General features: G+C 33.4%; 1 protein-coding gene across 1 annotated transcript in view; it reads left to right on the plus strand.

Annotated features, from left to right (window-relative positions):
* Positions 1-399: 399 nt before the first annotated feature.
* The window catches only part of PDE4D (phosphodiesterase 4D), a 1,268,462-nt gene continuing 1,253,823 nt past the window's right edge, over positions 400-15,038 (plus strand). The window contains exon 1 of the mRNA XM_027101064.1: positions 400-539. The gene's annotated coding sequence lies outside the window, so the exon portion shown is untranslated. The remainder of the gene's footprint in view (positions 540-15,038) is intronic.

Here is a 15,038-nt window from a genome sequence, read left to right on the forward strand (position 1 = left end):
AGCTGTGCTTTCACTGTTCTCTGCTGAGAAATATAACCCCAAGCAAGTGTGCATTCTTATTGGAGTAAAGAATTGATTGAACATAATTTATCTATTTCTAAATTTCAAGAAGAAGAGAGAAAGCCCATGGATCTTTCTCTGTATCTAATCTACCAATGTGCTTACCTATTTCAAATGTTTTTTCCTAAATTGATTTGTAACGTCAAGGTTTCAGAGTACAGGTTTTCGTTTGTTCAATTGTTTATGGCTAGACTCGTGAACAGTGACTACCACACTTCTATTCTTCTATAAATGTGGTGCTCTTGGGTGTTGCCGTTGTAGGAAACTGAATTCATTGTAATTAGAATTCAAATTTAATTTCCTATTACAATTCCTGTCTCTTCTTGTCCCCAGGTTGTCTCTCAGGGGGAAGATGCTGAAGGAGGGCAAAAACAACATTTATCAATTTGTGTATTAGTGGCTTTTCTGCGGATTCTCCCCAAATAAGATTTAAGTGATATTAATGGATTCTCACCAAGCACTTTAGAATAAACAAAACAGTGAGTATCTAGGCAGAAAGCCATGTACTTTCAGATCTCAATATGTTTATAAGACATGAAGACAGAAACAACATAAATAGCTATTCTACTTGGTTGTCATCTGCCAAGTTACTATTTTTCAGAGAAGAGTTTAACCATAGCTACATCACTGAGAGGAAGAATGGTAGAATATTGAGGGCTAATGTTGATAATGGTGGGGTAGGTTTGTTACCTAGAAAATAAGATTGAGAGTCAAGGGGAATTTTCAATTTTGAATCCCTCAGCTCTGTCACAGGGCATTTGTTTTGCTGTCTGAATGCTCTTTGGGCATCTGGGAGAAAAATGGTTAAAAAGAATACAGATGCAGTTTTCTTCTTTGGCTCTTTCCATAGTACCATAATTATGAACCATGCTGAGTTATGGTGTAACATTCATTGGAGAGTATCCTAAACTGCACTTTGAACACATTTTGCATCTGTGGCATCTTTTAGAAACACAAGACTTTGTGGGGTTTCTGGCTTTTCTTTTTATATGATGGGTTGATAATCTTATAACGGCATTAGTTTTGTGACCAATTACCAAAGATTTGTTATTGTTATTATTTTTTTAAAAATTGGACTATTGTTAAATGTCTACAGCAAGGTTAAAACCAGCTCCAGATGAGTGTGGGATAGAATAGTTTAGAAATTTCCTCTCCTGGATATTTGGTACTGCAGAATTCAACAAGGAATATTGGACACTTCTCAAAATAAAATTAATTTAAATTCAGTTTCACAAAATGTTATATTATAGAACAAATTGAAAAAAAGAAGGTTAGTTGGAAAGTCAAACATGATAGAATTTGGAAATTACTGGACTTTTGGATTTAAAAGTATTTCTCATATGTTGAGGCAGAATTTATATTCTCTTTTTCTCTATAACATTTTATGAGATTAAATATTCCTTCTCTTCTACATAAATAGAATAGAAACATCTCTATTTTTTAAGTGTCGTGAAAACAAGAAATGGCGTCTGAACAAAAAGATTTCTTTATCGATTTCTCCTTGCTATATTATTTTGGTTAATTTTGGGGGGTATGATCTGTGGGGACATTGTGATTATTCTCTCTTTTCTAAGCTAGTGTGATGCTGGGACAGTGGCAAATGAGGGATGAGGAGGAAGGAAAAGGATGGAAGTGAAGACAGGGTTGATGCACATGTGTGGTCCCAGGGCATGGTCGATGAACTGCTTGATTTCAAATGGTTGGTCTGGCTGAATTTGGAGGCTAGCCTCTGGAACTTTGCCTCTCCCCTTGTGACTTGAATACTTGCAGGACACGTACATGCCATTTTTCTTCATAATGTTGTGATTCACCTAAACCTTCTTCAGTGATTTGAAATGTCACATTTTCTTACAGTAAAATTTTATACTATAAATATTTAGCATATTTATCTTTGGCAGCTAATCTTTTTCTTTCAATCCTTTATCTTTCTTGTCTGGAGCTAATATATATTCATCGCTATAGTTTCTAATATGCTTTATTGTCTAGAATGGCTTATCTTCCATTACAGCTTTTTCCTTTGATATTTTAAGGAAAAGAATTACTATGAAAAATAATTCTGCCTCTGTCTTATTGTCTTAAGTATTTAGAACTCTTATTTAGTTTGGACTTTTTTCTTAATTGGATTTTATATAAATATTTTACTTACATTTTCATTCTAATAAAAGTAAGATATCTTTAAAAAAACAATCATTGTCAGGTTTGGTATCAGGTTTATAATATTTAGGTAAAATGGGTGTGGTAGCCTTTCATGTTTATCTATGTTGTGAGATGTAGCATAATTTTAAAATAATTTGCTTCTTAAATAACCTGTACCTTTTTCCTTTCTTTAAAGATAGATTTTCCAAAAGCTTTTAATGCTATATATGTGTTCTATTATATTATATCTACTATTTCTTTCTAGATCACTTTTGTTAATTTATATTTTCTTACATTATTGTCTGCATCAGGATTATCATGTTAATCAAAATGGGGTCGTGTATACTGTTCTTTTATGATATTTTAAATCTTATTTGGCTTTATCTACCTTGTAATTTTCAATGAAATTTGAATTTTTTTCTTTCTTGCTTAGCTGTGGTTTTGCTTACTTCATTGCTCTTTTTAAAAAAAAATATTGGTTTATAACATTATAGACGTTTCATGTGCACAGCATTATATTTCTACTTCTATATACACTACAGTGGGTTCACCAACAAAAATTTAGTTTCCATCCATCGCTGTACAATTGATCTCCTTTACCCATTTTATGCTCCTCCCCCTACCCCTTACCCTCTGGTAACTACCACTCTGTTCTCTGTATTTAAGTGTTTATTTTTATTTGTTCATTTATTTATTTTGTTTGTTTGGTTTTTACATTCCACATACAAATGAAATCATACAGTATTTGTCTTTCTCTGTCTGACTTATTTCACTTAGCATAGTACCCTCAAGGTCTATCCATGTCACAAATGGCAAGATTTCCTCTTTTTAATGGCTGAGTCATATTGCATTTTGTGTGTGTGTGTGTATATATACACACATGTATATGTGTGTATATATATTATATATTATTATGTGTGTATATATATTATATATATATTATATTGTATATAATATATAAACACACACATATACACACACACACACCACGTCTTCTTTACCCATTCATCCATTGAGGGCACTTATATGGCTTCCGTTTCTTGGCTATTGTAAATAATACTATGATGAACATAGCAATGCAGATGCCTTTTTGAATTAGTGTTTTCATATTTTTTGGATAAATACCCAGAAGTGGAATTCCTGGATCATATGGTAATTCTCTCATTAATTTTTTGAGGACTCTCCATACTGTTTTCCATAGTGGCTGCACCAACTTACATTCCCACCAAGAGTGCACGAGGGTTCCTTTTTTCTCCACATCTTAGCCAACACTTGTTATTTCTTGCCTTTTTGATAATAGCCATTCTAACAGGTGTGAAGAGATATCTCGTGATTTTGATTTGCATTTCCATAATAATTAATGATGTTGAACACCTTTTCATGTGCCTGTTGGCCATCTGTATGTCTTCTTTGGAAAAAATGTCTACTCAACTCCTTTGCCCATTTTTTAATCAGGTTGCTTTTTTTTTTTGTTATTGAGTTGTATGAATCCTTTATATATCTTGGATATTAATCTATATCAGATAAATGATTTATAGATATCTTCTCCCATTGGGTAGGTTGTGTTTTCATTTTGTTGATAGTTTCCTTTGTTGTGCAAAATCTTTTTAGTTTGATGTAGTCCCATTTGTTTATTTTTGCTTTTGTTTCTCTTTCCTAAGGAGACATATCTAGTAAGGTATTGCTAAAAACTGATGTCAAAGAGCATACGGCCTATGTTTTTTCCTAGGATTATGGTTTCACGTCTTACATTCAAGTCATTAATCCATTTTGAATTGATTTTTGTGTATAGTGAGAGATAGTTGTGTAGTTTCATTTTCTTGCATGTGGCTGTTGTTTTTCCAACATCATTTATTGAAGAGACTATCCTTTCTCCATCGTATGTTCTTTGCTCCTTTGTCATAAATTAATTGTTTATATATGTGTGAGTTTATTTTTGGGCTCTCAGTTCTGTTCCTTTGATCTGTATATCTGTTTTTCTGCCAGTATCTTGCTGTTTTGATTACTGTGCCTTTGTGATATAGTTTGAAATCAGGGAGTGTGCTACCTCCAGATTTATTTTTTCCCTCAGGATTGCTTTAGCTATTTGGGGTCTTTTATGGTTCCATATAAATTTTAGAATTTTTTGGTTCTATTTCTGTGAAAAATGTCCTTTGGATTTTGGTCAAGATTGCACTGAATCTGGGCCTCCCTGGTGGCACAGTGGTTGAGGGTCCGCCTGCTGATGCAGGGGACATGGGTTTGTGCCCCGGTCCGGGAAGATCCCACATGCTGCGGGGCGGCTGGGCCCGTGAGCCATGCCACTGAGCCTGCTCATCCGGAGCCTGTGCTCTGCAACGGGAGAGGCCGCGGCAGTGAGAGGCCCGCGTACTGCAAAAAAACAAAAACAAAAACAAACAAACAAACAAAAAGATTGCACTAAATCTGTAGATTGTTTAAGGTAATATGGACATTTTAACAATGTTAATTCTTCCAATCCATGAGCATGAGATATCTTTCTATTTATTTTTGTCTTCTTCAGTTCTTCCAACAATGTCTTGCGGATTTCAGATTACAGGTCTTTCACCTCCTTGGTTAAATGTATTTCTAGGTATTTTACTCTCTTTGTTATGATTGTAAATGAGATTGTTTTCTTACTATCTCTTTCTGCTAGCTCATTGTTAGTGTATAGAAATACAACAGATTTTTGTATATTGATACCCCACAACTTTACTGTATTTATTATTTCTAATAGTTTTTTGGTGGAGTCTGTAGAGTTTTCTATATATAAAATGATATCATCCACAAATAGTGACAGTTTTACTTCTTCCTTTTCAATTTGGATGCCTTTTATTTCTTTTTCCTTCCTAATTGCTCTGGCCAGGACTTCTAATACTATGTTGATAAGAATGGCAGTAGTGGGTATCCTTGCCTTTTTCCTGATTTTAGAGGAATAGCTTTTGGTGTTCATCATTGAGTATGATATTAGCTGTGGGTTTGTCATATATGGCCTTTATTATACTGAGGCATGTTTCTGCTGTACCCATTTTATTGAAAGTTTATTATAAATTGGTGTTGAATTTTGTCAAATACTTTTTCTGCATCTGTTGAGATGATCTGATGGTTTTTATCTCATTGCCCTTTTTTCTTCTTTTATTTTTATTAATTCATTTTTCTAATTTTCCTTAGGGTTATTTTATTGATCCTTTTCTATCTTATTTAATGAATATCTGGTTCTGTGTTTATTTTTATTGATTCATTACTGCTATTTTTCTTAGGGTTATTTTATTGAACTTTATTGATCTCCTCTAGTTTATTGAGTTGAATATCTTGTTCTTTTATTTTCATTCATTTAAAAAAAATAATGACTCCAAATATCATGATTTTTTCCCCATTGAGTACAGCTTTTATCACAATCATCAGGTTTTATATAAGATTTTCTAATTGTTCTTAATGTTAAAATAATTTGTAATTGAAATTTTCATTTTTTCTTTAGTCTGTGCCATTTAGGAATGCTTTATTTTAAAATTTGCCTCTTATGTGTTTTTATTTTAAGGTTATCTTCTGATATTAATTTCTGTTATGTTTTTGTGTATCTGATTCACATACTTGTGCATTCTGTGAGCAAATAGATTGTCTACTTAATTTCTATATTTTATAACTCTGGGATATTTTTATCTACCCCTAATATATAAACTTTTTTTTTCTTTTTTCAGCTTTATTGAAGTATAATTGACAAAATCCTAATATATTTAATTGTACATTGTGATGATTTTATATATGTATATGTTGTGAAAGGATTCTCATAATCAGGTTAATTAACACATCCATCACATATTTACCCCTTCTGCACGTGTGTGTGTGAGAATGCTTAAGATCTACTCTCTTAGCTAACCTTAATCATAGAATACAGTATGGTCAACTATTGTCACCATGCTATACATTAGATCCTTGAACCTTGTTCATCTTATAAATGAAAATTTGTACCCTTTTACCAACTTCTCCCTATGTTTCCACCCCTCAGTTCCTGGCAACTAATATTCTACTTTCTGTTTCTATGAGTTTAGTTTTTTAATAAAGATTCCACATATAAATGATACCATGCAGTATTTATATTCCTTTGTCTAGCTTATTTCACCTAGCATAATGCCCCCCATGTTGTCACAAATAGCAGGATTTCCTTTTTTTTAAGGCTGAAAAATATTCCTCTGTGTGTGTGTGTGTGTGTGTGTGTGTGTATCACATTTTCTTTATCCATTTGTTGATGGACACTTAAGTTGTTCTCAAACCTTGGTTATCATGAATAATACTGCAATAACATGGTACAGATATATTTTGAAGATAATGATTTCATTTCCTTTGGATATATACTCAGAAGTGGGATTTCTGGATCATTTTGTAGTTCATTTTAAATTTTTTGAGGAACCTCCATACTGTTTTCCATAGTGTCTGTACCAGTTTACATTCCCATCAACAGTGCACAACTGTTCCCTCTTCTTTGCATTTTCACCAGCATTTGTTATCACTTGTTTTTCTTTTAAATAGTAGACACTTTAACAAATTTAAGGTGTTATCTCATTGTGATTTTGATTTGAATTTCCCTGATGATTAGTAACATGAATGTACCTGTTGGCCACTTGTATGTCTTCTTTGGAAAAAATGTATATTTAAGTCCTCTGCCCATTTTTTAATTGGGTTATTATTATTATTTTTTGCTATTGAGTTATATGAGATCTTTATATATTTTAGATATTAACCCCTTATCAGATATAAGGATTACAAATATTTTCTCCCTTTCCATATGTTGCCTTTTCATTTTGTCAATGGTGTCTTTTGCTGTGCTGAAGTTTTTTAGTTTGACGTAGTCTCACTTCTTGATTTTTGCTTTTGCTACTTGTGCTTTTGCTGTTGTATCCAAAACAATCATTGCCAAAATCAGTGTTAAGGAGAATTTTCCCTAATTTTTTTCTAGGAATTTTATAGCTTCAGGTACTACTTTAAAGTCTTTAATCCATTTTGAGTTGATTTTTGTGAATGGGATAAGATAGTGGTAAAGTTTCATTCTTTTGTGTGTTCCTGTTTTCCCAGCACCATTTATTAAAGAGACAGTCCTTTCCTCATTGCGTGTTCTTGGCTCCCTTATCAAATATTAGTTAATCAATATGCATGGGTTTATTTATCAGTGTTCAGTTCTTTTCCATTGGTCTTTGTACCTGTTTTTATGTTAGTACCATACTACTTTGATTAGTATAGCTTTGTAATGTAAGTTGAAATCAGGAAGCGTGATGCCTCCAGCTTTGTTCTTGTTTCTCAGAACTGCTGTAGCTATTTGGGGCCTTTTGTGGTTTCATACACATTTTTTCTCTTTTTTTAAGCAGTACCATTAGTATTTTGATAGAGATTTCAGTAAATCTACAGGTGACTGTAACATTGACATTTTAACAGAAATACTTTGCTTGAATTTTCAAATTATTTTTTCACTTCAATTTCCTTCATCATTGTTTTATAGTTTTCAGTATATAGATCTTTCATCTCACTGATTAACTTTATTCCTAAGTATATTATTGTTTTTGATGCTATTTTAAATGAGACTGTGTTATTTTATTTCTTTCTTTATTAGTTCATTATTAGTGTATACAATCACAACTTATTTTTGTATGTTGTTTGTATTCTGAAATTTTGCTGAATTTGTCAGTTCTAATAGTTTTTCGTGGAGTTTTTAGGATTTTCTCTATATAAGATTATGTCATCTGAAAACAGAGAAATTTTTACTTCTTCCTTTCCAATTTGAATGCCTTTTGTTTATTTTTTTCTTCCCTAATGGCTCTGACTAGGACTTTAGTACATTGAAGAATAGAAGTAGTGGAAGTGGGCACCCTTGTTTTGTTCCTGATCTTAGAGGAAACACTTTCCACCTTTCAACATTCAGTATCATGTTAGCTGTGAGCTTGTTATATATGAGCTTTATTATGTTGAGGTATATTCCTTCTATATCCATTCTGTTCAGAGTTTTTATTATGAAAGTCTGTTGAATTTTTCTACATCTATTGAGATGATTATATGATTTTTATCCTTCATTTTGTAAATGTGTATCACACTGATTTGCAGATGTTGAACTATCTTTGCACCACTGGAATAAATCCCACTTGATCATGGTGTATGATCTTTTTAATATGCTACTGAATCTGGTTTGTTGGTATTTTAAGAATTTTTATATCAGATTCATTAGGATTATGGCCTGTAATTTTATTTTCTTATAGTGTTCTTATTTGACTTTGGTATTAGGGTAATGCTTGCCTAGTAAAATGAGTTTGGGAATGTTTTCTCCTCTTCAATTTTTTGGGAGAGTTTGAGAAGGATTGGAATTAATTCCTCTTTAAATATGTGGTAGAATTCATCAATAAAACCATATGGTCCTGGATTTTTTTTGCTGAGAGGTTTTTGATTACTAATTTATCTTCATTCATTATTTTCTCTTCTGGTTTTCTATTTCTTCATGACTTAGTTTTGGTAGGTTTTGTGTTTCTAGGAATTTATATGTTTCTTCTAGGGTATACAATTTGTTGGTGTATAATTGTTCATGGTAGTTTCTTATGATTCTTCGTATCTGTGGTATCAGTTATAATGTCTCCGCTTTCATTTCTGATTTTATATATTTGAACATTATCTCTTTTTCTCTTAGTCCAGCTAAATGTTTGTCAATTTTGTTTGTCTTTTAGAAAACCAGCTCTTAGTTTTGTTGATATTTTATATTGTTTTTCTGGTCTCTATTCATTTGTTTCTTTTCTGATCTTTTTTATGTCTTCCACTGACTTTGGGTTAGTTTGTTGTTCTTTTTCCGATTCCTTGAGTTGTAAAGTTATGTTGTTTGAGAACATTCTTATTTCTTAATGTAGGCCTTTATTGCTATAAGTTTCTCTCTTAGAACTGCTTTTGCTGTATCCCATATGTTTTGGTATGTTGTGTTTTCATTTTCTTTTGTTTGGAGATATTTTTTGATTTCCCTTTTGATTTCTTCTTTGATTCATTGGTTATATAGGCATGTGTCATTTAACTTCCACATATTTGTGATCTTTACAGTTTTTCTCCTGTTATTGATTTTTAGTTTTATACCATTGTGGCTGGAAATGATACTTGGTATGATTTAATCCTCTTATATTTGCTAAGTCTTGTTTTGTGACTTAACATATAATCTATCCTGGAGAATGTTCCATGTGTGCTTAATAAAAATGTGTATTCTCTCTACCTCTATACTTTATTTACTGCTAATAACCCTTATAATACTTTTTCAGACCTAAAACAAATAAAACCTTGCAATATATAGGATGGTCATTTACTTTCAGTTTACTAAAACCATTTTTGGTTGGTATTTCAATGTATTTAACCTCTATTCTAGTCACAATTTGAAAATTAAATTGTAGAATTGTGGAAATGATTTTATATTTACTTTATTTTCGAAGCCATGTGAAACTTCTCAGAGGTAGAGGAGAAAGGAATCTTACAGGTCTATCATTGTAGTGGGAAGCCATCTTAAAAATAGATATATGTGTGAGTGCTGGGGAGAGGAACTGGACTTTAAATTGCCTGGTAAAACCTAATCAGCTTCTAAAATTTGGAGGGAAATTTTCCCCTTCAGACGTAATTATAGGAAAGTATATTGAGATTTGCATTTCAGATCCTGGAGGGATGCACATACTCTGTTTTTGTTTGTTTGTTTGTTTGTACTTTAAATTCATAAAAAACATGGTAACCAAACATCAGACAGTCTTATAAATCTTGTCTGAAATGTGACTATTATTCCTAGGCAGCAAAGAGTTATGACTCATTGAGAAATCTAGACTATATATTGTGACAATTATTGTATCAATATAACTTCTTAGGAAGTGTATCCTGTGAGCCAGGATAATAAATCACAACTGAGACCCCAGGGGAAAAAAAAAAGAATGTGTATTCTGCTGCTGTTGGATGGAATGTTTTGTATATGTCTGTTGGGTCCATTTGACCTATAGTGTTTTTCCAGTCTACTGTTTCCTTATAGATTTTCTGTCTGGATGATCTATCCGTTGTTGAAAGTGGGATATTGAAACCCTAGGCTGTTATTGTGTTATTGTCTATTTCTCCCTTCAGATCTGTTAGATTTGCTTAACACGTTTAGATGCTCCAATGTTGGGTGCATATAGATTTACAGCTGCTACATTCTCTTAATGAATCACCCCCTTTATCATTATGTGATGACCTTCTTTGTCTCTTTGTCTCTTATAACAGTTTTTGACTTAAAGTTTCTTTTTTCTGATATTAAGTATAGTTACCCCCACTTTATTTGGTTTCCTTTTGCATGGAATAACTTTTTCACTTTGAGCCTTTCTGTCCTTTCACTTTGAGCTTTTCTGTCCTTTCATTTTTGTTCTTGAAACTGAAATTAGTCTCTAATAGGCAGCATACAGTTAGGTCTTATTTTTTTTTTTTTATCTATTCAGCTATTCAGTGCCTTTTGATTAGAGAATTTAATTCATTTACATTTGAAGTAATTATTGATAGGCAAGGACCTACTAATGCCATTATTAATAGTTTTCTGGTTGTTTTATAGTTTCCTGTATCTTTCTTCCTCTCTTGCTGTTTTCCTTTGTGAATTGTTGATTTTCTGAAGTTCTATGTTTGATTCCCTTCTTTTTTAATTTTATGTATCTACTGTAGGTAATTGCTTTGTGCTTTATGAGGTGTACATAAAACATCTTATAGATATAACAGCCTGTCTTAAACTGATAACTACTTAACTTTGATTGCATATAAAAACTCAACCCTTTTGCTCTCCACACTTATATTTTATGTTTTTGATGTCTCAGCTTACCTCATTTTATTCTGTATATCCATAAACAAATTATTTTAACAATACCTATTTTTAATACGTCCTTAAACCTTTATACTAGAGTTAAGTAATTAATACAGCACTATATTACAGTATTAAGGTTTCTGAATTTGACTATATACTGTTAACCCTTAAACAACATGGGTTTGAACTGTATGGGTCAATTTACACATGGATATTTTTCAATAGTAAATACTACAGTACTCTATGGTTCATGGTTCATTGAATGTGCCAGTGCAGAGAAATGTCAGATAAAACGGCTGATTATAAGTTATATGTGGACTACCCACCCCACCATCATTCGAGGGTCAACTGTACTTACTTTTATCATTGTGTTTTATATTTTCATAAGCTGTCTTGTTACTTAATAGCATTTTAAAATTTTAGCTTGAAGAACTCCTTTAAGCATTTCTTGTAAGGCAGATCTAGCAGTAATGAATTCTCTCAACTTTTGTTTGTTTAAGTTTTTATCTGTCCTTTACTTCTGAAGGGCATCTTTGCTGGGTAAAGCACTCTTGGTTGGCAGTTTTATCTTTCAGCAATTTGAATATATTATCCCACTTTTTCCTGGCCTGCTGAGAAATCTGCTGGTAGCCTTATAGGAGTCCCTTATGTATGAGAACATTTTTTCTCTTACTGCTTTAAATTTTTTTTCTTTCTCTTTGATTTTAGGCAGTTTTATTGTAATATTTCTTGAAGAAGATTGTTTTGAATTGAAATTTTGGGGAGACTTATGAGCTTAATGAACTTGGATGTCCAAATACCTTCCCAGTTTTGAGAAGCTCTCAACCTTTGTTTCTTTAAAGAAGCTTTGTGCCTCTTTCTGTTCTGCTGGGACTCTCATAACACATACATTGATTCTCTTAATGGCATTTTGTGGATCATATAGGCTTTCTTTTTTTTTTTTGTATTTTATTTATTTATTTTTTAAAACAACTTTATTGGAGTATAATTGCTTTACAATGGTGTGTTAGTTTCTGCTTTATAACAAAGTGAATCAGCTATACATATACATGTATCCCCATATCTCCTCCCTCTTGCATCTCCCTCCCACCCTCCCTATCCCACGCCTGTAGGTGGACACCAAGCACCGAGCTGATCTCCCTGTGCTATGTGGCTGCTTCCCACTAGCTATCTGTTTTACATTTGGTAGTGTATATATGTCCATGCCACTCTCTTACTTCGTCCCACCTTACCCTCACCACTTCCCATGTCAAGTCCATTCTCTACATCTGTGTCTTTATTCCTGTCCTGCCCCTAGGTTTTTCAGAACCATGTTTCTTTTTTTAGATTCCATATGTATGTGTTAGAATACGGGATTTGTTTTTCTCTTTCTGACTTACTTCACTCTGGATGACAGACTCTAGGTCCATCTACCTCATTACAAATAACTCAATTTCATTTCTTTTTATGGCTGAGTAATATTCCATTGTATATATGTGCCACATCTTCTTTATCCATTCATCTGTTGATGGACACTTCACTTTTTTTCATCCTCTTTTCTTTCTTTTTTTTTTTGTTTTTGACTGGATAATTTCAAATGATCTGTCTTCTACCTCACAGATTCTGCTGTTGTTACTGTCTTTTTTTTTTTCTTCATTTCATTCATTGTATTATTCAGCTCCAGAATTTGTTTGGTTCTTTTTATGATTTATATATCTCTGTTAAACTTCTAATTTTGTGTGTGTATTATTTTCCTGATTCTGTGTTCAATTATCTTTCTGTGTTTTCTTGTAGCTCCCTGAGCTTCTTTAAAACAACTATTTTTAATTCTTTATTAGGCAAATTGCAGATCTATATTTCTTTGGGGTCAGTTTCTGAAAACTTATTGTGTTCCTTTGATGGTGTCATATTTTCTTGATTTTTCATGTTCCTTGAAGTCTGGTATTGCTGTCTTTTCATTTGAAGAAGTAGTTACCTCCTCCAGTCTTTACTGACTGGCTTCAGCAGAGAAATTCTTCCCTTCAGCCCTGTTAGGAATTCCAAGGTTTTCTCAGATCTTTTCTATGGATGTGCCTTCTCCAAATTTCTTGTTCCCTCTTATGAGGAAATTCTAAGGTTGCATGCCTTCTCCCAATTCTGCAAAATGAGGCCATGTGCTGACAGCTTCTTATTTGCTTTGTTTATGTTGGTGCTGAATGCTCAGGTTTGTGTATTTTCTCAGAATCCTGCAGTCAGGCTAGCTTTCTACCATGCTAACTAGCTGTAAAGGCTCACTCTCACCACCCTTAACCTAGGGACACACACATTAAGCTGGTCCTGGGATGGAGTGTGTGGGTTGGGTTTGTGGAGCACTGGGGGTCTGGTGGGTCAGTTGGGAGAATTTGCAGGCAAGGTGTTTCCGGCAGCTTATGGCAGTTTCCTGATGGAGTCTGTGAAGCGGTTAGTAGGATCTATGTTCCTCTGATACATTCCAATCTGAGACTGTACTCATTCCAATCTCCCAGCTGCCCACTGCCCCCGAGTGGTGCAATTCATATCTGATTATTCTGAATGGGGTGAGAAAGGGGTCACTTCAGCAGTATCCTGCGTAGTTGGGGAAAGAAGGTGCTCACTCACACATTCTCACTTTCCCCTGTGGGAGAAATCATGGCTGAGAAGGTCTCTCTTGACACTGAGATGTGCTCAGTGATCGTTGGGAGATGGGTGATGTGGGTAAACTGAAACTGTTTCACTTATCGTCTTCAATGCGTCCAATCTCAATTTTTTCTCTTTTTGCTCCAGCTCTTTGCTGGAACTTCCCCAGTGAAATCCTGGACTTCCACAAGAGCTCTCTCATTCCTGGGTTACTGTCACAATTGTTGTTCTTTTGGGGGAGGATGATAGAAAACTCTTATTCAGCCTTGTTGATGATGTCACCAAAACTAGCATATTTTAAATTTCTTTTGTAGGTAAGGATTTTTAATCTTGCTTGAAATGTTACAGATTTTCTTCTTTATTCACTAGTTTAAAAAATGGTAATGTTTAGGTCTTTACTCATTTATTTTAAAGTTAGATATGAAAGATAAAAGGATATTAAAAAAGAAAGATTACAAATAAACTAAAAATAGACTAGACAAATAAATTGATACTGAAGGTGGTGATTTTAAACATTTTTAACTGTTCTATAAGATATCATAGGGAGAAAGAAAAAGGAAACTATAATTGAGAAGAAGTGGAAAATAGAGACTTTACTCTAAAGTAGGTCTTTACTCATTTATCTTTTTCCTGGATGCATGAGACTCCTCTTTCTGAGTTTAGGAAAGTTTTCTTTAAGTATATATATATATATATATATATATTTAAACATCTTTATTGGAATATAATTGCTTTACAATGGTGAGTTAGTTTCTGCTTTATAACAAAGTGAATCAGCTATGCATATACATATATCCTCATATCTCCTCCCTCTTGCATCTCCCACCCACTTTCCTTTTCTCACCCCTCTAGGTGGGCACAAAGCACCAAGCTGATCTCCCTGTGCTATGCAGCTGCTTCCCACTAGCTATCTATTTTACATTTGGTAGTGTATATATGTCCATGCCACTCTCTCTCTCACTTTGTCCCAACTTACCCTTCCCCCTCCCCGTGTCCTCAAGTCCATTCTCTAATGGGTCTGTGTCTTTTTTCCTGTCCTGCTCCTAAGTTCTTCATGACCTTTTTTTTTTTTTTGATTCCATATATATGTGTTAGCGTATGGTATTTGTTTTTCTCTTTCTGACTTACTTCACTCTGTATGACAGACTCTAGGTCCATCCACCTCCCTACAAATGACTCAATTTCGTTTCTTTTTATGGCTGAGTAATATTCCATTGTATATATGTACCACATCTGCTTCATCCATTCATCTGTCGATGGACACTTAGGTTGCTTCCATTTCCTGGCTGTTGTAAATAGAGCTGCAGTGAACATTGTGGTACATGATTCTTTTTGAATTATGGTTTTCTCAGGGTATATGCCCAGTAGTGGGATTGCTGGGTCGTATGGTAGTTCTATTTTTAGTTTTTGAAGGAACCTC

The sequence above is a fragment of the Aethalodelphis obliquidens genome, unplaced genomic scaffold (assembly GCF_003676395.1).
Source record: "Aethalodelphis obliquidens isolate GAN/ISIS:26980383/991018 unplaced genomic scaffold, ASM367639v1 scaffold4, whole genome shotgun sequence".
Lineage (NCBI taxonomy): Eukaryota > Metazoa > Chordata > Mammalia > Artiodactyla > Delphinidae > Aethalodelphis > Aethalodelphis obliquidens.